Raw genomic sequence first — 24,518 nt, 5'->3', positions numbered from 1 at the left:
CTGGGTTAATATGTGAAGAATGGCCTAGCCTATATCTTGCAATTTGCATACTTCATTTTGAGGAGTCACAAATAGGCCACAGTAGGTTTACAAAGATGTACTTATTAGAAAAGCAATAATGTGCTTGAGAACAAGATTAGAAAATACAATGGATTTTTGGGTGCAGATTTTCGGCTTACTGCTAATCTGTTTCACAGGTAACAGAGGGTAATGTCTATGAGGTCAGAACCCAAGATTCTTTAGATTCTTTTCCTTGGGTGTAGTTAGAGTCAAAGTTAAACGTTATCTGGTTTTGTTTCATTTCTTCTGAATACTGGATTTCTTTTGAATACTCTAAATATGAAGTTATTTTTGTGTCTCTATTTCTACTATCCTCTCTCTCATCATCATCACTTTTTTCCTAATCATAGTGTCAAAGGGAGAAATTGTGCTCATCCAGTCTCCAGTATCCATAACTGCATCTCGAGGGGACAAGGTCACCATCACCTGCAGTGCCAGCTCAAGTATCAGTTCCAGTTACTTGCACTGATACCAGCAGAAGCCAGGATCCTCCCCTAAACTCTTGATTTATAGGACATCAATCCTGGTGTCTGGAGACCTAGAGAGCTTCATTGGTGATGGGTCTGAGACTTATACTCTGACAATCAGCTAGCTGCATGCAACATGAAGTTGCTGACACTTACTATTGTCAGCAGGGGAGTAGTAGCCCACCACACAGCGCTACAAAGTAAAACAAAATTCTTTATCTTCCAGGTGCTTCCTCCTAGAAATATAATGTGGCTATGAGTTTTGATTGACATGTAGCAGATTCTCTCAAATTGTCTTAAATGGAATATTAATATTGTTTAGATTTTTTTTTTTTACTTTCCCCACTTTTATTACTCCTTACATCTAAACTTTTCATATGATTCTGCTATCTCTACCAATTATATTAGTTGTTTTCAGGACGAAAGACTTTCTCGTGAATTGTGCCTGGTATGACAGCTGGCTACACTGAGTTAGGCTGCAAAAAGTCACAGTGCAAAAATGTGGACATCACGATCACTTCAAAATAAAAGGCCAAATAAACTATGTCAACAGTCCTATATTGCTTAAGGAATTAAGAGCAGTCATTAAATTTTCTCAGCCAAGAAATTCTCAGTGCCAGATTGCTTTACTGCAGAATTCTGCCAGTCTTTCACAAAAGAGCAAATAGCAATACCCCTCAAACTATTCCAGACAATAGAATCAGAAGGACATGGCCAAATTCATTCTATGAGTCCACAATCATGCTGATACCTAAAATGTAAAGACTTAGCAAAGAAAGAGAATTTCAGATCAAAAGCTCTTATTGAACATGGACACAAAAAATTCTCAATAAAATTCTTGCAAACTTTCCAATTTGTATCCCTTTGACCTCCTTATGTTGTCGAATTGCCCGAGCTAGTACCTCAAGTACAATATTGAAAAGATAAGGAGAAAGGGGGCACCCTTGTCTGGTCCCTGATTTCAGTGGGATTGCTTCAAGTTTCTCTCCATTTAGTTTGATGCTGGCTACCGGTTTGCTGTATATTGCTTTTACTATGTTTAGGTATGGGCCTTGAATTCCTGTTCTCTCCAAGACTTTAAGCATGAAAGGATGCTGAATTTTGTCAAATGCTTTTTCAGCATCCAATGAAATGACCATGTGGTTTTGTTCTTTGAGTTTGTTTATGTAGTGGATTGTATTGATGGATTTCCGTATATTGAACCAACTCTGCATTCCCGGGATAAAGCCTACTTGATCATGGTGGATGATCGTTTTGATGTGTTCTTGGATTCGGTTGGCAAGAATTTTATTGAGTATTTTTGCATCGATGTTCATAAGGGAAATTGGTCTGAAGTTCTCTTTCTTTGTTGGATCTTTGTGTGGCTTTGGTATCAGTGTAATTGTGGCTTCGTAGAAGGAATTGGGTAGTGTTCCTTCTGTTTCTATTTTGTGGAATAGTTTGAAGAGTATTGGTGTTAACTCTTCTTTGAAGGTCTGGTAGAATTCTGCACTGAAACCATAGGGATACAAATTGGAAAGGAGGAAGTCAAACTATCATTATTTGCAGACGACATGATTGTCTACCTAAGTGACCCAAAAAACTCCACTAGAGAGCTCCTACAGCTGATAAACAACTTCAGCAAAGTGGCAGGTTATAAAATCAACTCAAGCAAATCAGTGGCCTTCCTATACTCAAAGGATAAGCAGGCTGAGAAAGAAATTAGGGAAATGACCCCCTTCACAATAGCCACAAACAGTATAAAGTATCTTGGGGTGACTCTTACCAAACATGCGAAAGATCTGTATGACAAGAACTTCAAGACTCTGAAGAAGGAAATGGAAGAAGACCTCAAAAAATGGGAAAACCTCCCATGCTCATGGATCGGTAGAATCAATATAGTTAAAATGGCCATTTTGCCTAAAGCACTATACAGATTCAATGCAATACCCATCAAAATCCCAACTCAATTCTTCACAGAGTTAGAAAGAGCAATTATCAAATTCATCTGGAACAACAAAAAACCCAGGATAGCTAAAACTATTCTCAGCAACAAAAGAAAATCTGGGGGAATCAATATCCCTGACCTCAAGCAATACTACAGAGCAATAGTGTTAAAAACTGCATGGTATTGGTACAGTGACAGGCAGGAGGATCAATGGAACAGGATTGAAGATCCAGAAATGAACCCACACACCTATGGCCACTTGATCCTCGACAAAGAGGCTGAAAACATCCAATGGAAAAAAGATAGCCTTTTCAAGAAATGGTGCTGGTTCAACTGGAGGTCAGCATGCAGAAGAATGCGAATTGATCCATCCTTGTCTCCTTGTACTAAGCTCAAATCCAAACAGATCAAGGACCTCCACATAAAGCCAGACACTCTGAAGCTAATAGAAAAGAAACTGGGGAAGACCCTTGAGGACATCGGTACAGGGAGAAAGTTTCTGAACAGAACACCAATAGCATATGCTCTAAGAGCAAGAATTGACAAATGGGACCTCAAAAGGTTACAGAGTTTCTGTAAGGCAAAGGACACCATCAAGAGGACAGATCGGCAACCAACAAATTGGGAAAAGATTTTCACCAATCCTACATCAGATAGAGGGCTAATATCCAATATATATAAAGAACTCAAGAAGTTAGACTCCAGAAAACCAAACAACCCTATTAAAAAATGGGGTACAGAGTTAAACAAAGAATTCTCACCTGAAGAACTTCGGATGGCGGAGAAGCATCTTAAAAAATGCTCAACTTCATTAGTCATTAGGGAAATGCAAATCAAAACAACCCTAAGATTTCATCTTACACCAGTCAGAATGGCTAAGATTAAAAATTCAGGAGACAGCAGGTTTTGGAGAGGGTGCAGAGAAAGAGGAACACTCCTCCACTGCTGGTGGGGTTGCAAATTGGTACAACCACTCTGGAAAGCAGTCTGGCGGTTCCTCCGAAAACTGGGCACCTCACTTCCAGAAGATCCTGCTATACCACTCCTGGGCATATACCCAGAGGATTCCCCACCATGTAATAAGGATACATGCTCTACTATGTTCATAGCAGCCCTATTTATAATTGCCAGATGCTGGAAAGAACCCAGGTATCCCTCAACAGAAGAGTGGATGCAAAAAATGTGGTATATCTACATAATGGAGTACTATTCAGCCATTAGAAACAATGAATTCATGAAATTCTTAGGCAAATGGATGGAGCTAGAGAACATCATACTAAGTGAGGTAACCCAGACTCAAAAGGTGAATCATGGTATGCACTCACTAATAAGTGGTTATTAACCTAGAAAACTGGAATACCCAAAACATAATCCACACATCAAATGAGATACAAGAAGAAAGCAGGAGTGGTCCCTGGTTCTGGAAAGACTCAGTGAAACAGTATTTGGCAAAACCAGAACGGGGAACTGGGAAGGGGTGGGAGGGAGGACAGGGGAAGAGAAGGGGGCTTACGGGACTTTCGGGGAGTGGGGGGGCTAGAAAAGGGCAAATCATTTGAAATGTAAATAAATTATATCGAATAAAATAAATAAATAAATAAATAAATAAAAATTCTTGCAAACTGAACACAAGTACCATCAAAAAACCATTCACCATGTTCAATATACAAAAAATTATCAAAGTAATTCACCACATAAACAAACTGAAAAAATTGCATGATCACCTCTTTCGATGTTGAAATCCCCTTTCGCAAAATCCAACAACCCTACATGCTAAAAGGTTTGAAAGAACAGAGATAAAAGGCACATAGAAAAATAACCTGAACAGGCTCCCCATACATGGGAAGAACCCTCAGTACAGGAGTATGAACAGAAAATCACTCACAGATATTTCCACCCAGAATATGCCATCTAAAAGACATGCAGGGACAAAAATGAAACAGAGTCTAGGGGATAGACTAACAAATAATCAGTGTAGCTTAAGACTCATCCCATGTTCAAGCACAAATCCCTGATGGTATTAATACTCTGTTATGCTTGGAGAGTGGAGACAAGCATAACTTTACTCTGAGAGTCTCCACCAACTGCTGATTGAAACAGATGCAGAGATACACAGTCAAATACTGGAGGCAGCTCAGGACTCTTATGGAAGAGTTGGAGAAGGACCAAAGACCCTAAAAGTGCTAGGAACTCCACAGACCAGAAAATTCAACTTGGCTGGGCCCTTGGAAGCTCTGAGAGACTGAGATATACACTCAACCAAATCATAAACTGACACTGACTGCACCGAGGACCCTGGAACACAGGAAGCAGATTTATAGCTCTGTGTGAATGTGGGTCTCCCAACACCTTGAACAGAATCCATTCCTAAAGCTATTGCCTGTCCCTGGAATATGTTCTCCAACAGGGCTGCCTCTCTACTCTCTGTGGGAAAGGATGTCCCTGATCTTCAAGAGACTGTATTCTAGGCTGCAGTGATACTCATCACACCCCCACACTCTCATAGGAGAAGGGGTTTGGAGAATGGAGGAAGGTATTCTGTGTTGTGGGGACCGAGAGAGTGGGAGCAGAAATTAGGATTTGAATGAATAAATAAAAAAGTGTCTTCTGAAATTCATGCAACTTACTTATTAGATTATCCTGTCAAATTAAACTCAAAAAGCAGATCACATACTGGCAACAAAATCTGGCACAGGATATACATTGCAGTTCCAAAGGGGAGAAGAATAAAGGAATACTGAACCAAAGCAAGACTGAAAACTGTCTGGGTTATCTCACAACTCTCCATCTTGATGTCTAATTTCCTCTTCAGATTTGAATCATCATTTTCAAACCTCCAAGTCCTTTAAGCTTAGTTGACCGCAACACTCTTCTTTCTCTTCGGCTGGTTCCAATCCCTATTAGCAGATCTTCTTGGCATCTATCCCAAGCTCAGCCATCTCCAAATGTTTGGGCTTACCAAGGCAATCCAGACTTTATATTCAGAACTTCACAGAATGGCCTCTCTAAGCCTCACTACAGAGACACTCTTGTCAAACACCTGCCTTCATCAGATTTCCTTAGTCATGGAGAGAGATTCTGCAATCCCTTTATTCTACCCTTGAATATAAAGCCAGAATCATATGGTTGATGGTTTCACATTCTTCTACATGCTGGGGTTGACCCATAGTCCTGTTTTTCATTTACACTGTTAGTTGCTTTCTGTTTTGATGGTTACCTCTACTGTCTATATTTGGCTGTCCTGAAACTCACTTTTTAGCGTTGGTTGGCTTTGAACTCAAATATCTGCTTGTCTTTGTCTCCTGAATGCCATTATTAAAGATGTGTACACCTATGCTTGGACATAAACTCTTCTTTAAACCTAGCTGTGTGGGGTCTTGCCCTGAGGTCACCACTTCCTTGTCTCAATTTAATTCTGCCTTTTCTTCAAAATGTTTCTCTCCTTGAATATAGGCCTTTTCTCCTCAAGGTTTGAACTTTTTATTTTTCTTGCTCAGCTCATTTCTTTTTCATCATTGATGTTAATAGAATGAATTCTCATGACCACATAATGGAGTCTATACTAGGCTTCTTTGAGACTATCAATGTAAAATTAATTAATCCAAAAACTTTTCAGCTTGTCTTCAGGAAAATATTTCAGGCAATGTATTTATACTTTTTCTATATTAGTTGGAGATGTGTGTGTGTGTGTGTGTGTGTGTGTGTAAAACTATAGATCAAAAAGATAATTTCTTATGCACATTCACTATTAATTTAAGCTCAATATGAAAGAAAAAGGGAAACTTATTTAAACATTGGCAAATGACCTGAGAAGGAAAATCATTTCTTTAACAAAAAAATGAAGGGGGAATCACAAATTGACATTGATCAAGGTGAACTTCCTCTCCCAGCCTTAGCTGAGCAGGGATTCCTGTGCTATTCAAGATCTTGCTCTACCTAGGGAGGAGAGCTCAGACTGAAGGTGAAGTTCATTGTTCCTCCAGGTCTACCAATTCCTGAATTAAGCAGGTGACTTTCCCAGCTACCTGAGCATTGGGGCCATCATCCAACAACTAACCACAGCACTTCCCCTGAATTCATCCCAGTGTTTTGGAGAGGGGCTCACCCAAACCCTTAAATTGTCAGACTTCCATTAAACCTGGGGCCTCAATCAGAAATTGGGTTGTCCTGGCCTCCATTCTTTTCGCTGCCCCTCATCTTCCCCAGCTTTTCCTTCAGGGACCCAGTTTGCAGTAGCTGCCAGCAATTACATCTCTCAACCAACATTATAGAAGTGGAATGACTCCTAAGGGATGTCTTCTGTTCTCCAAGTGTGTGCTGAGGAATGAGCATGTCTATGCACAGATAATACAAATACAAAATAAAGAAATGAATGTAAATAAATTATTTCCCTAAAGTGTGTTAAATGAAAAATTATACATATTTTATGCATATGGGACAAAATAGCTACAATATGCCTATAAATTTCATTATCCACAAGTACCAGAAATCTATTTCTCACTTTCACAGTTTCCTCAAATCATATTTCCTACGACAATTATATTTGTGTTCCATCAAATTTACATTTTCATGATAAACACTTGTGATCTTCCTTCCTAGTATTTTTATTGTCCCTCTGAACTAACATGGAGACAAATTCAATGGAATTTATGGAGAGTCCATAAGTTTTGTATTTAGAACTCTTAAAATGAAAGCTTTCTATTCTGTAAAAATGATGAAAAGGAGTAAAAACAGAGATATTCACATTGTAGAGGCTGATTTAGTAAATATATCTACATTATCACTCTTGCAAGTGTTTCAGTAAAACTGCACATATTAAGTTATTAGTATTTTCAAAAAGGACAGTTTTATTGTGCTATTTTCCCATAGTACCATATTTTTCCAAAAGTACCATATTTTTTAGATGGTTACTCCAGGCATAGAAGATATGTGATTTTTGCAATCAGAAAAATCCTTCATAATTCTTGCCTGTAGCTGTGTTGTAGCACTAGCCATAAACTTTGCATATCGCTCCATAGGGAAGTGTAAGCCTTGCAAGTACAAGATAAAAGCTCAGTTGTCATCTTGCAGTGATTACTCAGATTCCCCAGGCTGCATCCTCAAAATGAAGTTGCCTGCTTGGCTTGTGGTACTACTGTGGTTTAGAATTCCTGGTGAGGACAAAATGAAATGAGAGATGACAAGGAACATGGAAGATGAGCTTTGGGTTCTTTTGCTGATCATATGTGCTGTGTCCATGTATGAACAGATGTGCCTTATTCTCTGTGGTAGGCCCTGTGAAGTTTACTTGTGTGAGCGAGGTTCTAGATAGGAGAGAACCTGTCGTACAATGAAATTATGACACAAATGGATTGGAATGATTTAGAACCACACAATATGTCCTTGTTTGGTGTGTCCCAGTTGCCAATTTTGTTACTTATTTACATGAGAGAGGTGCTGAGGATCTCCATATTGTTTTTTGTAGCTGAGGTCACTGCAGCACATGTGTCTTGGCTACACCATAAGTGTCATGCACTTTTTGCCTCATTAGCTGGAATAACAATGATATTGCATCTTACTCAGGATAATGTTAAATGGCTCCCCTCTAAGCAATCAGCAGTGATGAGAATAAAGTGAGTGAAAACCCTTTCTCTTTGAGTGCCCTTGTCTATGCTCATCCAAAATGATCAGTCAGCAAAAAGAGACATATTCCTTTATTAAACTGTTACCATCAAGCATATACATTTTCTCCTGTAAATACATAAGTTTTCTACAAAATTAAATTAATACAAATTTTATAAAATGTAACTCTATACAAAACTCCTTCATTATTTTATTTATTTGCATAATCTACCATGCATATGATTGTAATCAGAAACATCACTAAAAAATGACATGTTCATTCAGCATAGCTTATCAATCAAAACATAAAATCACAGACACTAGACCCCTTGGTAACCAACACATTATCATTCAGGATGACAAATAAATGTTGAATTGTCTTTTGAGTAAATTTTTTTTAATATTTTTTTATTTAGTTTCTATATTTTTTCTTTACATACTTTTTTTATTCGATATAATTTATTTACATTTCAAATGATTTCCCTTTTCTAGCCCCCCACTCCCCGAAAGTCCCGTAAGCGCCCTTCTCTTCCCCTGTCCTCCCACTCACCCCTTCCCACTTCCCCGTTCTGGTTTTGCCGAATACTGTTTCACTGAGTCTTTCCAGAACCAGGGGCCACTCCTCCTTTCTTCTTTTACCTCATTTGATGTGTGGATTATGTTTTGGGTATTCCAGTTTTCTAGGTTAATATCCACTTATTAGTGAGTGCATACCATGATTCACCTTTTGAGTCTGGGTTACCTCACTTAGTATGATATTCTCTAGCTCCATCCATTTGCCTAAGAATTTCATGAATTCATTGTTTCTAATGGCTGAATAGTACTCCATTGTGTAGATATACCACATTTTTTGCATCCACTCTTCTGTTGAGGGATACCTGGGTTCTTTCCAGCATCTGGCAATTATAAACAGGGCTGCTATGAACATAGTAGAACATGTATCCTTATTACATGGTGGGGAGTCTTCTGGGTATATGCCCAGGAGTGGTATAGCAGGATCTTCTGGAAGTGAGGTGCCCAGTTTTCGGAGGAACCGCCAGACTGCTTTCCAGAGTGATTGTACCAATTTGCAACCCCACCAGCAGTGGAGGAGTGTTCCTCTTTCTCCGCACCCTCTCCAACACCTGCTGTCTCCTGAATTTTTAATCTTAGCCATTCTGACTGGTGTAAGATGAAATCTTAGGGTTGTTTTGATTTGCATTTCCCTAATGACTAATGAAGTTGAGCATTTTTTAAGATGCTTCTCCGCCATCCGAAGTTCTTCAGGTGAGAATTCTTTGTTTAACTCTGTACCCCATTTTTTAATAGGGTTGTTTGGTTTTCTGGAGTCTAACTTCTTGAGTTCTTTATATATATTGGATATTAGCCCTCTATCTGATGTAGGATTGGTGAAGATCTTTTCCCAATTTGTTGGTTGCCGATTTGTCCTCTTGATGGTGTCCTTTGCCTTACAGAAACTTTGTAATTTTATGAGGTCCCATTTGTCAATTCTTGCTCTTAGAGCATACGCTATTGGTGTTCTGTTCAGAAACTTTCTCCCTGTACCGATGCCCTCAAGGGTCTTCCCCAGTTTCTTTTCTATTAACTTCAGAGTGTCTGGCTTTATGTGGAGGTCCTTGTTCTATTTGGATTTGAGCTTAGTACAAGGAGACAAGGATGGATCAATTCGCATTCTTCTGCATGCTGACCTCCAGTTGAACCAGCACCATTTGTTGAAAAGGCTATCTTTTTTCCATTGGATGTTTTCAGCCTCTTTGTCGAGGATCAAGTGGCCATAGGTGTGTGGGTTCGTTTCTGGATCTTCAATTCTGTTCCATTGATCCTCCTGCCTGTCACTGTGCCAATACCATGCAGTTTTTAACACTATTGCTCTGTAGTATTGCTTGAGGTCAGGGATACTGATTCCCCCAGATTTTCTTTTGTTGCTGAGAATAGTTTTAGCTATCCTGGTTTTTTTGTTATTCCAGATGAATTTGATAATTGCTCTTTCTAACTCTGTGAAGAATTGAGTTGGGATTTTGATGGGTATTGCATTGAATCTGTATAGTGCTTTAGGCAAAATGGCCATTTTAACTATATTGATTCTACCGATCCATGAGCATGGGAGGTTTTCCCATTTTTTGAGGTCTTCTTCTATTTCCTTCTTCAGAGTCTTGAAGTTCTTGTCATACAGATGTTTCACATGTTTGGTAAGAGTCACCCCAAGATACTTTATACTGTTTGTGGCTATTGTGAAGGGGGTCATTTCCCTAATTTCTTTCTCAGCCTGCTTATCCTTTGAGTATAGGAAGGCCACTGATTTGCTTGAGTTGATTTTATAACCTGCCACTTTGCTGAAGTTGTTTATCAGCTGTAGGAGCTCTCTAGTGGAGTTCTTTGGGTCACTTAGGTAGCCGATCATGTCGTCTGCAAATAATGATAGTTTGACTTCTTCCTTTCCAATTTGTATCCCTTTGACCTCCTTATGTTGTCAAATTGCCCGAGCTAGTACCTCAAGTACAATATTGAAAAGATAAGGAGAAAGGGGGCAGCCTTGTCTGGTCCCTGATTTCAGTGGGATTGCTTCAAGTTTCTCTCCATTTAGTTTGATGCTGGCTACTGGTTTGCTGTATATTGCTTTTACTATGTTTAGGTATGGGCTTTGAATTCCTGTTTTCTCCAAGACTTTAAGCATGAAAGGATGCTGAATTTTGTCAAATGCTTTTTCAGCATCCAATGAAATGACCATGTGGTTTTGTTCTTTGAGTTTGTTTATGTAGTGGATTGTATTGATGGATTTCCGTATATTGAACCAACCCTGCATTCCCTGGATAAAGCCTACTTGATCATGGTGGATGATCGTTTTGATGTGTTCTTGGATTCGGTTGGCAAGAATTTTATTGAGTATTTTTGCATCGATGTTCATAAGTGAAATTGGTCTGAAGTTCTCTTTCTTTGTTGGATCTTTTTGTGGCTTTGGTATTAGCGTAATTGTGGCTTCTTAGAAGGAATTGGGTAGTGCTCCTTCTGTTTCTATTTTGTGGAATAGTTTGAAGAGTATTGGTGTTAACTCTTCTTTGAAGGTCGGGTAAAATTCTGCACTAAAGCCATCTGGTCCTGTGCTTTTTTTGGTTGGAAGACTTTCTATGACTCCTTCTATTTCTTTAGGCGTTATGGGACTGTTTAGATGGTCTAGTTGTTCCTGATTTAATTTTGGTATTTGGTATCTGGCAAGGAAATTGTCCATTTCCTCCAGATTCTCCAGTTGTGTTGAGTACAGGCTCTTGTAGTAGGATCTGATGATTTTTTGGATTTCCTCAGTTTCTGTTGTTATATCTCCCTTTTCATTTCTAAGTTTGTTAATTTGGATACTTTCTCTGTGTCCTTTAGTCAGTATGGCTAAGGGTTTATCTATCTTGTTGATTTTCTCAAAGAACCAGCTCCTGGTTTTGTTGATTTTTTGTATGGTTCTCTTTGTTTCTACTTGATTGATTTCGGCCCTGAGTTTGATGATTTCCTGCCTTCTACTCCTCCTGGGTGAAATAGCTTCTTTTTGTTCTAGGGCTTTCAGGTGTGTCATTAAGCTGGTAATGTATTCTCTCTCCATTTTCTTTTTGGAGGCACTCAGGGCTATGAGTTTTCCTATTAGCACTGCTTTCATTGTGTCCCATAGATTTGGGTATGTTGTGTTTTCATTTTCATTGTGTTCTAAAAAGTCTTTAATTTCTTTCTTTATTTCTTCCTTGACCAAGGTATCATTGAGTAGAGTATTGTTCAGTTTCCACGTGTATGTGGGTTTTCTGTTGTTTCTGTTGCTATTGAAGACCACTTTTACTCCATAGTGATCAGATAGGAGGCATGGGATTAGTTTGATCTTCTTATATTTGTTGAGGTCTGTCTTGTGACCAATTATATGGTCGATTTTGGAGAAGGTACCATGAGGTGCTGAGAAAAAGGTATATTCTTTTGTTTTACAATAGAATGTTATATATATATCTGTTAAATCTAATTGGTCCAAAGCTTCAATTAGTTTCATTGTGTCCCTGTTTAGTTTCTGTTTTCCTGATCGGTCCATTGAGGAAAGTGCAGTGTTGAAGTCACCCACAATTATTGTGTTAGGTGCAATGTGTGCTTTTAGTTTTAATAAAGTTTCTTTTACGAAAGAGGGTGCCCTTGCATTTGGGGCATAGATGTTCAGGATTGACAGTTCTTCTTTTTGTATTTTTCCTTTGACCAGCAAGAAGTGTCCCTCAGGGTCTCTTTTGATGACTTTGGGTTGAAAGTCAATTTTATCTGATATTAAAATGGCTACTCCAGCTTGTTTCCTGAGACCATTTGCTTGTGAAATTGTCTTCCAGCATTTTACTCTAAGGTAGTGTGTGCCTTTGACCCTGAGGTGTGTTTCCTGTAAGCAGCAAAATGTAGGGTCCTGTTTACATATCCATTCAGTTATTCTGTGTCTTTTTATTGGGGCATTAAGTCCATTGATGTTAAGAGATATTAAGGAATAGTGATTGTTACTTCCTATCATTTTTGACGCTATTTTTTAAATTTGAATGCTTAACCTCTTTTGGGTTTGATGAAAGTTTATTATCTTGCTTTTTCCAGGGTGAAGTTTCCCTCCTTGTATTGGTGTTGTCCTCCTATTATCCTTTTTAGGGCTGGGTTTGTGGATAGATATTGGGTAAACTTGGTTGTGTCATGAAATATCTTAGTTTCTCCATCTATGGTGATTGAGAGTTTTGCTGGATATAGCAGTTTTGGTTGGCATTTGTGTTCTCTTAGAGTCTGCATGAGATCTGCCCAGGACCTTCTAGCCTTCATAGTTTCAGGTGAAAAGTCTGCTGTGATTCTGATAGGTCTTCCTTTATATGTTACTTGGCCTTTTTCTCTTACTGCCTTTAGTATTCTTTCTTTGTTGAGAACATTTGGTGTTTTGATTATTATGTGACGGGAAGTATTTCTGTTCTGGTCCAGTCTGTTTGGAGTTCTGTAGACTTCTTGTATATTCATGGGCATCTCTCTCTTTAGGTTAGGGAAGTTTTCTTCCATAATTTTATTGAAGATATTTGCTGGCCCTATAAGTTGTAAATCTTCACTCTCATCTATGCCTATGATCCTTAGGTTTGGTCTTCTCATTGTGTCCTGGATTTCCTGGATATTTTGGGTTACAAGCTTTTTGCTTTTTGCATTTTCTTTAACTGTTGAGTCCATGGTTTCTATGGAATCTTCAGCATCTGAGATTCTTTCTTCTATCTCTTGTATTCTGTTGTTGATATTTGCATCTCTGTCGCCTGATTTCTTCCCAATGCTTACTATCTCCAAAGTTGTCTCCCTTTGAGTTTTCTTAGTTGTTTCTACTTCTGATTTTAGATCCTGGATGGTTTTGCTTAGCTCCTTCACTTGCTTGTTTGTTCTTTCCTGTAATTCTTTAAGAGATTTTTGTGTTTCCTCTTTCATGACCTCAGCCTGTTGACCAAAGTCTCCTGTATTTCTTTAAGAGATATTTGTGTTTCGTCTTTCATGACCTCAGCCTGTTGACCAAAGTTCTCCTGTATTTCTTTAAGTGTTTTTTGCATTTCCTCCTTGGTGGCTTTTGTATTCTCCTGGATTTCTTTCAATGATTTTTATGTTTCCCTTGCAAGGGCTTCTAACTTTTGATCCATTTTCTCCTGAATTTCTTTAAGTATGTCCTTCATGTATTCCTGTACCAGCATCATGACCAGTGATTTTAAATCCAAATCTTGTTTTACTGGTGTGATGGGGTATTCAGGACATGTTGGTAGAGGAGAATTGGGTTCAGATGTTGCCATATTGCCTTGATTTCTGTTAGTGACGTTCCTGCGTTTGCCTTTTGCCATCTAGTTCTCACTGGTGTTAGTTTGTTTTGTCAGTGCTGGACTCACCAGTGCAAGCTGCCCCTTCCCAGTTGGCCTCTGGTGCACAGCTTACCTCCTGCACTGCTTGTAGACAGGGTGCTGCTGCCCAGGCTATTCAGATCCCAAAGCAGGCACCCGAAGGCTCCCACTGGGGCCCGCTGGATTCACTGGAGTACACTGACTTCTCCCACCTGGCCGCCCGGAAGCCCAGCTAGCCTCTTGCAGGACTTGGAGATGTGGTGCTGCTGCCCAGGCTGATCTGGATCCGGAAGCAGAGGGAGTAGAGCTGAGGGCTTCCGCCTGAGGCTTTGCCCCAGATTGTGTCTGTGGACCAGATGGAGCCCGTGTGCACCCCCAGGGAGTGCTGACGGTGTATGCTGCTGTGACCTCCCCTGTGTTCCGATCACTCCGCTGGGCAGCCGATCCGCCAACCAGGCTGTTGCACACAAGGTTAGCCTGGCTGCCCAGTCCCTGAGTCCAGGCAAAAGCCTGGGAGGCCAAGGTCCCAGCAAAGTTCCCCTAGGGCTATGACTGTTAATTGGGTCCACCAGGTGACTAGGATAGTGGGCATGCGCGCCCGAGCTCCCTGAGAGAGAGTCTGCTGTGCTAAAAACCTCCTGGGCGGGTTGACTCACAGATGGCCCACCAAGCCGCCCAGTTCTTGGGGTCAGTCCTGTGCCTTTTGGGGCCTAGACCCCCGCTTTGTTAGCCTCAGGATATGCCTGTTACAGGTCTGCCCACCAGAGCTCTCTGTCCTCCTGCAGGCAAAATGGCGGAGCGCACGCAGGCCTGGGCATAAAACCTCCTGGCTGGGTTGGCACCCCGATGGCCCCCCGACCAGCCCAGGACATGTGTGCAGGCCAACGCCCGTCGGGCTCAGACCACCGCGGTGTTGGCCTCGGATTATGTTTGTGTACCTCAGTCTGTCCGATCCCTGGAGTCCGAGACCAAGATGGATGCACCTCTCCTGACTGGTGGGAGGCCGAGTTCTGAAGTGGCTTCCGTGCAGGAAAGGCGCCGCACAACCGCAGCTGCTTGCCGCCTGGCTGGTCAGCGAAGGTCAGTGGTCGTGGGCGCAGGGCCTAACTGGACCCTGTGTCACCTTGGTTCCACTGCTGATGGCCCTTCAGCTGGACCAGCCACTGCTGCACTGCCGCCGCCGCCGCTGCCGCTGCCAGCGGAACTGTTGAGTAAATTTTATACAGGGACATATGTTCTATTTCAAAGTATCTGTTCTGTGCTTCACATTGATTCTGAATAAAATACTTGATGCCTAGTTCTAATATAGATCACAGTAACACATTCATCTACTAAGAGAAAAAAATTATATCCTCATTTTTATCTAATATCTGTAATTGAAATAACCCCCCTAGTAGCCTCAATGTTCTAGTTTCCCAAATGAAAAACAGTCTTGTCTGTGCACACATGTGCATGTACACATAGACACACACACACACACACACACACACACACATACACACATACACACGCACACGCACACACACACACACACACACACACACACACAGAGAGAGAGAGAGAGAGAGAGAGAGAGAGAGAGAGAGAGAGAGAGAGAGAGATTATATTTTAATATGCCTTAAATTGATGGGTTACTTCATAACCTTCACATGGCTGATGTACTTTCTGATAATTTTAACTTATCACTTATTGAAAGAAATATTCTATCTTAGCTGCCCTGGACTCAGACCACAATCCTCAAGACCCTTACATGATGTCCGTGCTCTCTCTTCTGCATTTCTCAGACCTCACATTTCTCTGTTGTGCACTTCTTCAGCATGGCAGTTACTCCTCTCTAGGCATGGTTTCTGTTTCTCTCCTCAGTCCCTTGCCATGGACTCAGAAAACTCTCCACTCTGTCTTCCTGCCCAGTGATGGCAACTTTATTTCAAATAAATCAGGGAACCTCAGTGTCTTACACATGGGCATGCAGATTCTCCTGCAATTTTTGGTACCTAATTAACAAAATATAATTAACATTATATACCAAATCCACAAAAATCTAATTAATTTCCCTAAAATTACTGGATAGTTAATGAAATGTCTCATTTTTCATCTGTTCATACTCTATTTCTATAAAATTTTATTTTTTAATGATCTAAAACATGTTTCATATGCATTAAATAAATTTGTTCCCAAGCATCTACATTCTTATTATTCCATGGCAGTAACCATAGTTGGCTTTTTATAGATAATACTCAGAAGCAAATCCAGGCTGCCTTAGGAGAACTAAAGAGAGTATGGTTAGGGTGCTATTACTTACAATGCAAGGATCAATGAGTTAAGAATAGTACCATAGTATACAATATTTCAAATAAAAATATTCTTGTTATTAAGAGTTTGCATGTAAATTAAGTGTTACTAAAATCCCATTAGATGTATTGAAAAAAGCATGGCGATTTTTGTTTTCCTGTACAGATTACACCCAGTGTTCACTCAGATAGGTCATGGGCAAAACATTTTTTCTTAAATAATCATGAGAGACAATATCATACATGTTCATTGTGGGCTAAGAGTTAGGTATTAAAATTTAGGTAAATATATTTAGGTAAATATAAATCTCCTGGAGTCCTTTCACCAAAACTTCTCAGTGATCCTCTAAACCTCACCACATATAGTGATGATGTCATCAGGTAGGAAGAGAAGAAAGAACACCTGGAACATCTTAGGCTTACTCTTCTTCCCTAAGAAATTTGTTACAACTAGGATCACTATGGAAGGGGTATCAAACCTTTTTTGACAGTGATAAGTTTTATCATCTTCAGATACTAGGCTTATTAGTCAAGGTGAAATTTTCCCCACAGTCATTGCCAATGATCTGATAGGAAGCCAGAATGTTAAACTGAATATATTATAGATGGGGTCTTTGAAACAGTCCGGGTTTCTTCTGGTGTCAGTATAAGCAAATGTTAATATATGTTAATATCCTGACTTACCTGACATGTGAAAATTATATTTTTCCTAGACTTGCCATCAGGAAGAATAGAGGAGGCTGCTTTTTCCAGCTTCTTATACTGGAAAATTAAGTACAAACACACACACAATAAATAATAAATATTTCTACAAGATTTTACCAAAAGACCAAGAAGCAATGACCACTATGAGCAGATAAATCCCTAGAGTTTTCCCTTCTCACCTAGAATCCAGAGCTTCAACAGACCCAGTATTTGAGTGGAAACACACCTTCCTATAATATGTCTTTATTATAAATGACATCTGCCCAGGATGTGTCTAGTTTACTCAAGATGCAGCAGGCTGTGGTCTGGGCTCACGTACATTAGCAGAAAGGGAGGGAATCTGAGAATCAGAGTCATCAATATGCATTGCAAAACCTTCATGATATTTTATCATGAAGCTTCATGATATTTTAAAGAATCCATGTGTTTTCTTACTAAGGCACAAAGATCTTGTACCTCATATACTGTATTGGAGAATTGGACCATGATATTAAATCAGAATAGTTTTAAGCAATTTTGTTCTCTAAGTCAGAGTTGTATTAGTTGTTTCAGGGACACTTCTAACCAATTACCAATTTTATACTTTAAATGAAGGAGATGTAAAAATATTCCAGTTTTAAATAGTAGAGTCAACAAAAATTAGTCAGGGTGAGGGAATTAATGTTTCAGAGAGGATTTAAAAGAGGATTTTCCCATTGATTCTTCCAGCTTGTCTAGAGTCCATACAAACACTACCCTACCTGGGCATCCATTCCATATATAGTCTCCAAACCCAGACACTATTGTGGATGCCTCAAAGTAATTACTGACAGGAAACTGATATAGCTATCTCCTGAGAGGCTCTGCAAGTGCCTGACGGAGAGAGAGGTGGATGCTCTCGGCACCCATTGGACTGAGCACAAGGTCCCCAATGAATGAGTTAGAGAAAGGACTAAAGGAGATTAAGGAATCTTGTATTCCCATAGAAGGAATAGCAATATGAACCAACCAGTACCCCTGAACTCCTAGGAACTAAGCCACCATCCAACGAGTACATGTGGAGGGATCCATGACTCCAGGTGCAAGATGTCCTTGTTGGACATCATAGGGAAGAGAGATCCTTGGTTCTGAGAAGGTCCAATTCCCCAGGATAGGAGAATACCAGGACAGGGACACAGAAGTGGGTAGGTTGTTAAGCAGGGGAGGGGGATGTTATATGAGGATTTCCGAGGGGGGAATCCATGTAATGGTATACCATTTGGAATGTAAATAAACATAATATCTAATAAAAATAAAAATAAAAAGAAAGACTAAAATAAAATTTAAAAAAGAGAAATATTTTGAATTTTTCATATGATTACTGCTTTTCCAGGAATACCATAGCTCAACAAAGGGAGGAATTCCTACATGAAGAATACAGCAATCACTCACACTAAAATATACATCCTTTTAAAAAGATTATGACAATCTAACATTGATCTCTTTTTAAAATGTAGACTATCGCTAGTGCTCATAAATTATAGAGTATTATTTCACATTTCTAATGGTCTTCATCAGGAACCAAGGATGGGATTTTTGGTAGATTTGAGCAATAAGACTTTCATCTCTTAAGGAAGATTAGTGTTATTTCTGTGTTTTTTTAATTTTAATCAGTCTGTTAATTCACATTGTAAATATATTTCATGCAACTTTCCTTTTTCTGGTTAATGTGTGAGTTATTTAAGGCTTCATTATTGTGCTTTTTTATTAAGATTTCATATTTTCTGATAATACTTCCTAAAGGACATTTACATAGTATTAATTTATCCCTTGTGCATAGTTATTTGAAAATCCAGTAATATGAACCATACTATGTTTTCTAATGTCAAAACTGAATAGTAGTTCAGACTTCTGAATCGCTCTGAAAACAGTACTAATAGATATTCTAGATATAATGGGTAGTGATCTCTGTATTGTGAAAGAATGGCTGATTGTACTGTTTAGTATCTACGTCAAACTCCAGTCTCTGGTCTTCCCATGTTCATTCACTGTCATAGAGAAACAGATAATTTTTAAAAACCCTAAAAATAAATCTTAAAAATTAAATGAAAATGTTTTAAGGAAACAGAGGACTAAAGCAATATAATGTCTCAAACCCATTCAAAATATTCTGAACACTCATCAAAATAGAAAAATGAAATTCAAAAATATATGAAAAACAATATTCATTTCAAAGATATATTAAACACTCTCCCTAACATATCACTTCACAAACAATTTATAGTGCATTTTTAAATATGCAAACTCACCAAGTATGATGCAGCATGCTTGTAGTTACAGGTACTTGAGAAGTTGTGACCTCTTTTATAAAGAATTCAATACCAATTACAGCAACATTACCATCCTGCTTCATAAACAAAACAATAGAGAAAATTAAATCATGCAAGAATTTCTTCAGATTCTAATGAAATGAAAAAAAAATACCAACAAGGGTATGGAATTAAAACTACTATCAGACTGTCTACTAGAGGAATTTATCAACCTATGCAGGTCTGTGTCTGTAGCCGCCCACGGCCATATGTGAACTGGAGACCTGGAAAAGAATTCTGGGGATAAACGGGAAGACGATGAAAGAGAATTGAGTCAGGACGACATTTTGACGATCAAGACTGACTTTACTATTATTTAGCCAATATATATAGTTTTTAGAAAACAACGCTGCCCCCTCCCCCAATGGCCGCGAATTCCTTAGTTCTTCTTCTCAGCGGGTTGCCTGCTTCCAGTCATGCAGGTCTCTGCTGGTCTCCAGGTGAGACTGCCATGAGGCAGCCTTGGTTGTCAAGGTGAAAGCAGCTGTATTGTTCTCAACAGAACAAAGGCTGGAGATAACACCAGTGGAAGGGTGGAAGCTGCCAGCCAGGAATATCACAGCTTGAATAGGCCGGGTAACACCAGTGGAAGGGTGGGGGCTGAGAAGTCCAGCTCAATGCTGTGGAGGAAGGGACAATTCCCCCTTAATTATTTATTTTTAAAAACTCAGTGGATATATATATATATATATATATATATATATATATATATATATATATATTCATCCAATGGACAACGGGCTTTTAACCAGTGAGGGAAAAACAGAAGTCTTGGCCCCCTTAAACATTAAACGACATCTTTTTCAGGGGAGGGGAAATAGACTGCTTTAATAATTTAAGGACAGTCTCTCAATATCAACCCCTATGGAGCCGGACGTGCTTTTAAGGGAAATTAAGAAGCAGGATTTTTTCCTTTTCCCTTGCAGTGCCTCACCTCGCACCTCAAACTGATGCCCATGTTTGTTATATTAACAAACATGCATTGTTCCGACTACTATGCAGCCTCATCTCTGAGGATCCACTGGTAAAGTAAATGCTCTGTGAATATGAGCTGGCTGGCTGGCCTTTATAACCACCCATCCTCATCCTGGCGGCCATTGCTATAGAAGCTGATCTTCTGAGTGTTGTATCTAAGAGATACCTGCTTGAAACACAAAAAGAGATTAAGAGAAAAACCCCGTTTGGTCAGTATCGGAAGGCCCAAGGCATTCAATTTGCTTGCAAATTTGTGACTTCAGGCAAGAGGCCTGGCTTGCAAATTAACTGCAAGAACACAAAGGAACATTTCTTCCCAAGTAAGTGAGAAGCAGCTTAGGGAATGCCTTTGTGAATTATACTTACCAGCAGCTTTAGGGTGTGTTTACCTGTCTCACCAAACTCTCTGGCAGCCATCGTGCTCCATCTTCTTTTTGAGAAAAAAATACAAACTGACCCTCTCCCCCAAATTAAAACAGGGTCTGGACCATTCCATGTATTAGTTAAAGGGTCCCGCCACTTAACCATGGCATAGGAACTGGAACTGGTAGGGGGCCAGTGCCTGTCTGCTGCAGATAGACCTTTAGAATCAGTCTGCAGGAAATTTAAAATGAACAAAACTAAAGCAAGATGTGCTTTGGGTGACCTTGGGGGTATAGATTCCCCTTCTTTGTTTTAAAAAAGCCAGTTTTTAAGGGTGCGATGAGCATGCTCGATGATTCCTTGACCCATTGGGTTATAAGGAATTCCAGTTTTATGTTTAATACCAAATTATTTACAAAATGAGATAAAGTTCTTAACAGAATAGGCTGGTCCATTGTCTGTCTTAATGACCTTGGGTAATCCCATGGTATTAAAGGCTTGTAAACAATGACCAATTACATTTTTAGAGGCTTCTCCCGAATTAGGGAGGCAAAAAGAAGTCCTGAGAAAGTATCAATGCAAACATGTATACATTTTAATTTTCCAAATTCTGCATAGTGAGTTACATCCATTTGCCAAATTCGGTTAGGTATAAGGCCTCGTGCGTTAACCCCTAAGTGAGGCACTGGTGCTAAAGTAAGGCAATTAGGGCATTGTTTTACAATCATTCTTGCTTGCTCCTCCGTGATCTTATGATGGAGTCTTAATATATGGATAGAAAGATGAAATTTATCATGATCACGTCTGGACATTTCTACAGGTTCTAAAACTAAAGCCTCTCCTATTAGAGCTCTGTCAATGCGCTGATTGCCTTCAGCTAAGGTTCCAGGAAGACCGGACTGAGCTCTTATATGGCCAATGTAAAAGGGATTTTTCCAACAAGAATGATACTTTGCAATTGTGAAAACAAGGGTCCTGCTGGTGTATTAAAATTAAATGTGCCACAGGTCTCTAATTGTGGTACAGAAAATGCAACGTAAGCACTGTCAGTAAAGAGATTAAAAGTACTATTTACAGATTGAAAGACACACAATACCGCTATCAGTTCTGATAAGTGAGCAGAAAGTCCAGGGGTCTCTATAACCACCTGTTGACTATTAATAAGATATCCAGCTCTTCCTTTGGAAGAGCCATCTGTGAAAATTAAAAGAGCTTTATGCAACGCCTGTAAAGATGTCATTTTAGGAAGTACAACCTCATGCATATTTAAGAACTTTATCAATTTGTCTTGAGGATAATGGTTATCTATAGTCCCTTCAAAGCCTATTTGAGCAAACAACCAATCTGTCCTATGCTGTTTTAACCAAGCATCTTCATCTACTTTATAAGGCTGAATAATAACATCTGGTTCTTTGACAAAGTAAGTTAGCGCCTGCTTTCTTCCAAGCACAATAACTTGGACTATTGCCTCATAATATGGCAAGATATTATGCCTTGAAGACACCCTCATATGAATCCACATCAGAGGAGCCTTTTGCCATAATAAACCTGTAGGCGAATGAGTCGTATTAAAAATTAGCAGATGCAAAGGTAAAGAATAATCTATATAGGTAACAAATTGATTTTCAATAGCTTTCTCCACTAGCTGTAAAGCCAAAAGTCCTTCTGAAGTTAATAATCTAGGGGATATAGGATCAGCATTCCCCTTTAGAATATCAAACAAAGGTCGTAATTCTCCTGTAGTAAGCTTTAAATATGGCCAAAGCCAGTTAATGTCACCCAATAATTTCTGAAAATCATTTAAAGTTTTTAAATTGTCCCTGCGTGTCACGTCCACCTTCGCCAGCAAAGATTACGCGACACAAGGAGTTTCTTCCTATAATGGTTTATTCGGGAAACCTTGACTTAAGTTTATTCTTTTATTGGCGGCCCCGGGCCCTCTCCCAGCCTGACCTTAAGTACCCTAGCTAGCCTCATTTGCCCAGGGAGATAACCAGCTGTATTCTCATAGGTGAACTCAGTGAGTTCTTCATTAGCATGTAAGTAAGATAAGGAATGCAGCACACTGCGCATGTGTTCCAGTGATTTACTACCAGGGAGCAGCATGTGGCCAGCGCCATCTTGTAACAGAGAAGAACAAAGGGTGGCTCACTACATATCACCCTTTTTTGTTTTAATAGAAGCCGTCCCATGTCAGGGCTAATCGGGTCACTGGCATCCTGCTGACCAATGAACCCTGACTTGGGTCATCTCTGCCACACTTAGTCTGACCCGTCAAAGGGTTACCCTATCGCCCACCGGGCCCCATGTCTTAGGTTGATCTAAGTGCCGAGAAGTTGCCCGTCCTTGGATGTCATTGGATTCCAGACAGTATAGCACGTACAGTACTATATGCTCAGTGTACCCTGGAGCGAAGGCTTCTAAGATTTTAGAGAGGCCAGCCACACAGAGACATCTTCCTGAGCGTTCAAAGCTACAAGAGCCTGATAAACTGTGGCTCTATGAGCTGCATAATCTTGTCTAATACGGCAGAAGCACCAAAGGCAGATGAAGGCTGCTAGGCACATAAGGGCGGCTATAGCTAACAACCCAGCCCACTCTTTGATCCAAGAAAAGGCACTGGATATCCACGAGGTCAGGTCCTCCACAGTGATTGGCTTCAGTCTTGTGGCATTAAGCGAAGCTATCTGAAATACAAGCTGTTTGGTTAATGATTCTCCCTCAAGAGACCAATTTCCTCTAAGGAATTCACTGATATTGTACTGACTTTCTTTTAGAGCTGTCATATTTACCTGAAGGGGAGTAATACATAATCCTGGGGTATGTTTAACGCAAGATACCTGCACCATTGTTACAAGTGCATCAATTTCTTCTTGTAGAATATCTACTCTCTGATTCAAAGGTCGTATTCCAGCTTCTAAATGGGAATTATATTGATTTTGGGTGTGTAAGGCTCGTGCAGACTGCTCAACTATACTATTCACTACCTCTGCAGTCTGCACTTGAGACGCCACGGCAACTGCAGCTGTAGCAGCGGCTGCTGCAGATATAGTAATGGCTGTAATAATGGCAGCAATAATACCAAAATCTCTCTTAACATGGAACAATTGTCCTACAAGAAAAGTGTCTGGGTCTTCTATAACTGGAATGGGCACAAACATGGGTAGATGAACTACTAAGGCAGTATCGTTGTCGCCGTCCCAACATTCTGATAGATAGCATTGTGTGTGGGTACTGTTACAATCTAGGTGATCACTAGACACGTCGGTGCTAATAAAGAAGAAAAAGGGTGGTTTGAAGAAGTCTAACTGTCTTTCTGTTAACATTTCTAACAGCAGATATATAAAAAAGAGAAAAATTCTTGAGGTAAAAGCATTTTTGCAAATTGACAAGATCTAATCATACCATGGCCATGTATTCTGCACTCCTGTTTGTTCCCCCTCTTTTATTATTAAACATGCTATCAGGTGAGAGTATTTAAGGCTGTCAGCTAGGCCTGGGGGAACTGTCCAGCTTTAATAGCTGTGAGTGCCTGTACTATCATTGCGGCCTGTCTGTGTAGGACAAACCTATCCTATAGATACACCACAGGCAAGCAAATGCTATTAAAATCATGAGAACAGCAAGGACTCTAAGTCCCGCCCACTCCTTCAGATGATACACCGCTGAGCTGATCCATGATGACAGTTCTTCAGCTAAAAACACATCCACTGGAGTGGAATTCACGGTCACGATAGCCATATGGAGTTGGTCCATCAGGGCGTCAAATTCACCAGTCCAATTTCCTAAAAGATACTTAGACATTTGTTTAGACAAATTCATAGCTCTTGCAAAATTTTCATATTGAATGTTGGTAATGCATAAACTAGAATACTTCCACCGACATCCCACTTGGGCTAGCTGCCACAAGGTCTTAATTTTTTCTTGTACTAAATCAATTCTTTGGTTTATAACCATTAAGCCTC

Source organism: Apodemus sylvaticus, chromosome 2 (assembly GCF_947179515.1).
Source record: "Apodemus sylvaticus chromosome 2, mApoSyl1.1, whole genome shotgun sequence".
Taxonomy (NCBI): Eukaryota; Metazoa; Chordata; class Mammalia; order Rodentia; family Muridae; genus Apodemus; species Apodemus sylvaticus.
This window is presented reverse-complemented; position numbering follows the sequence as displayed.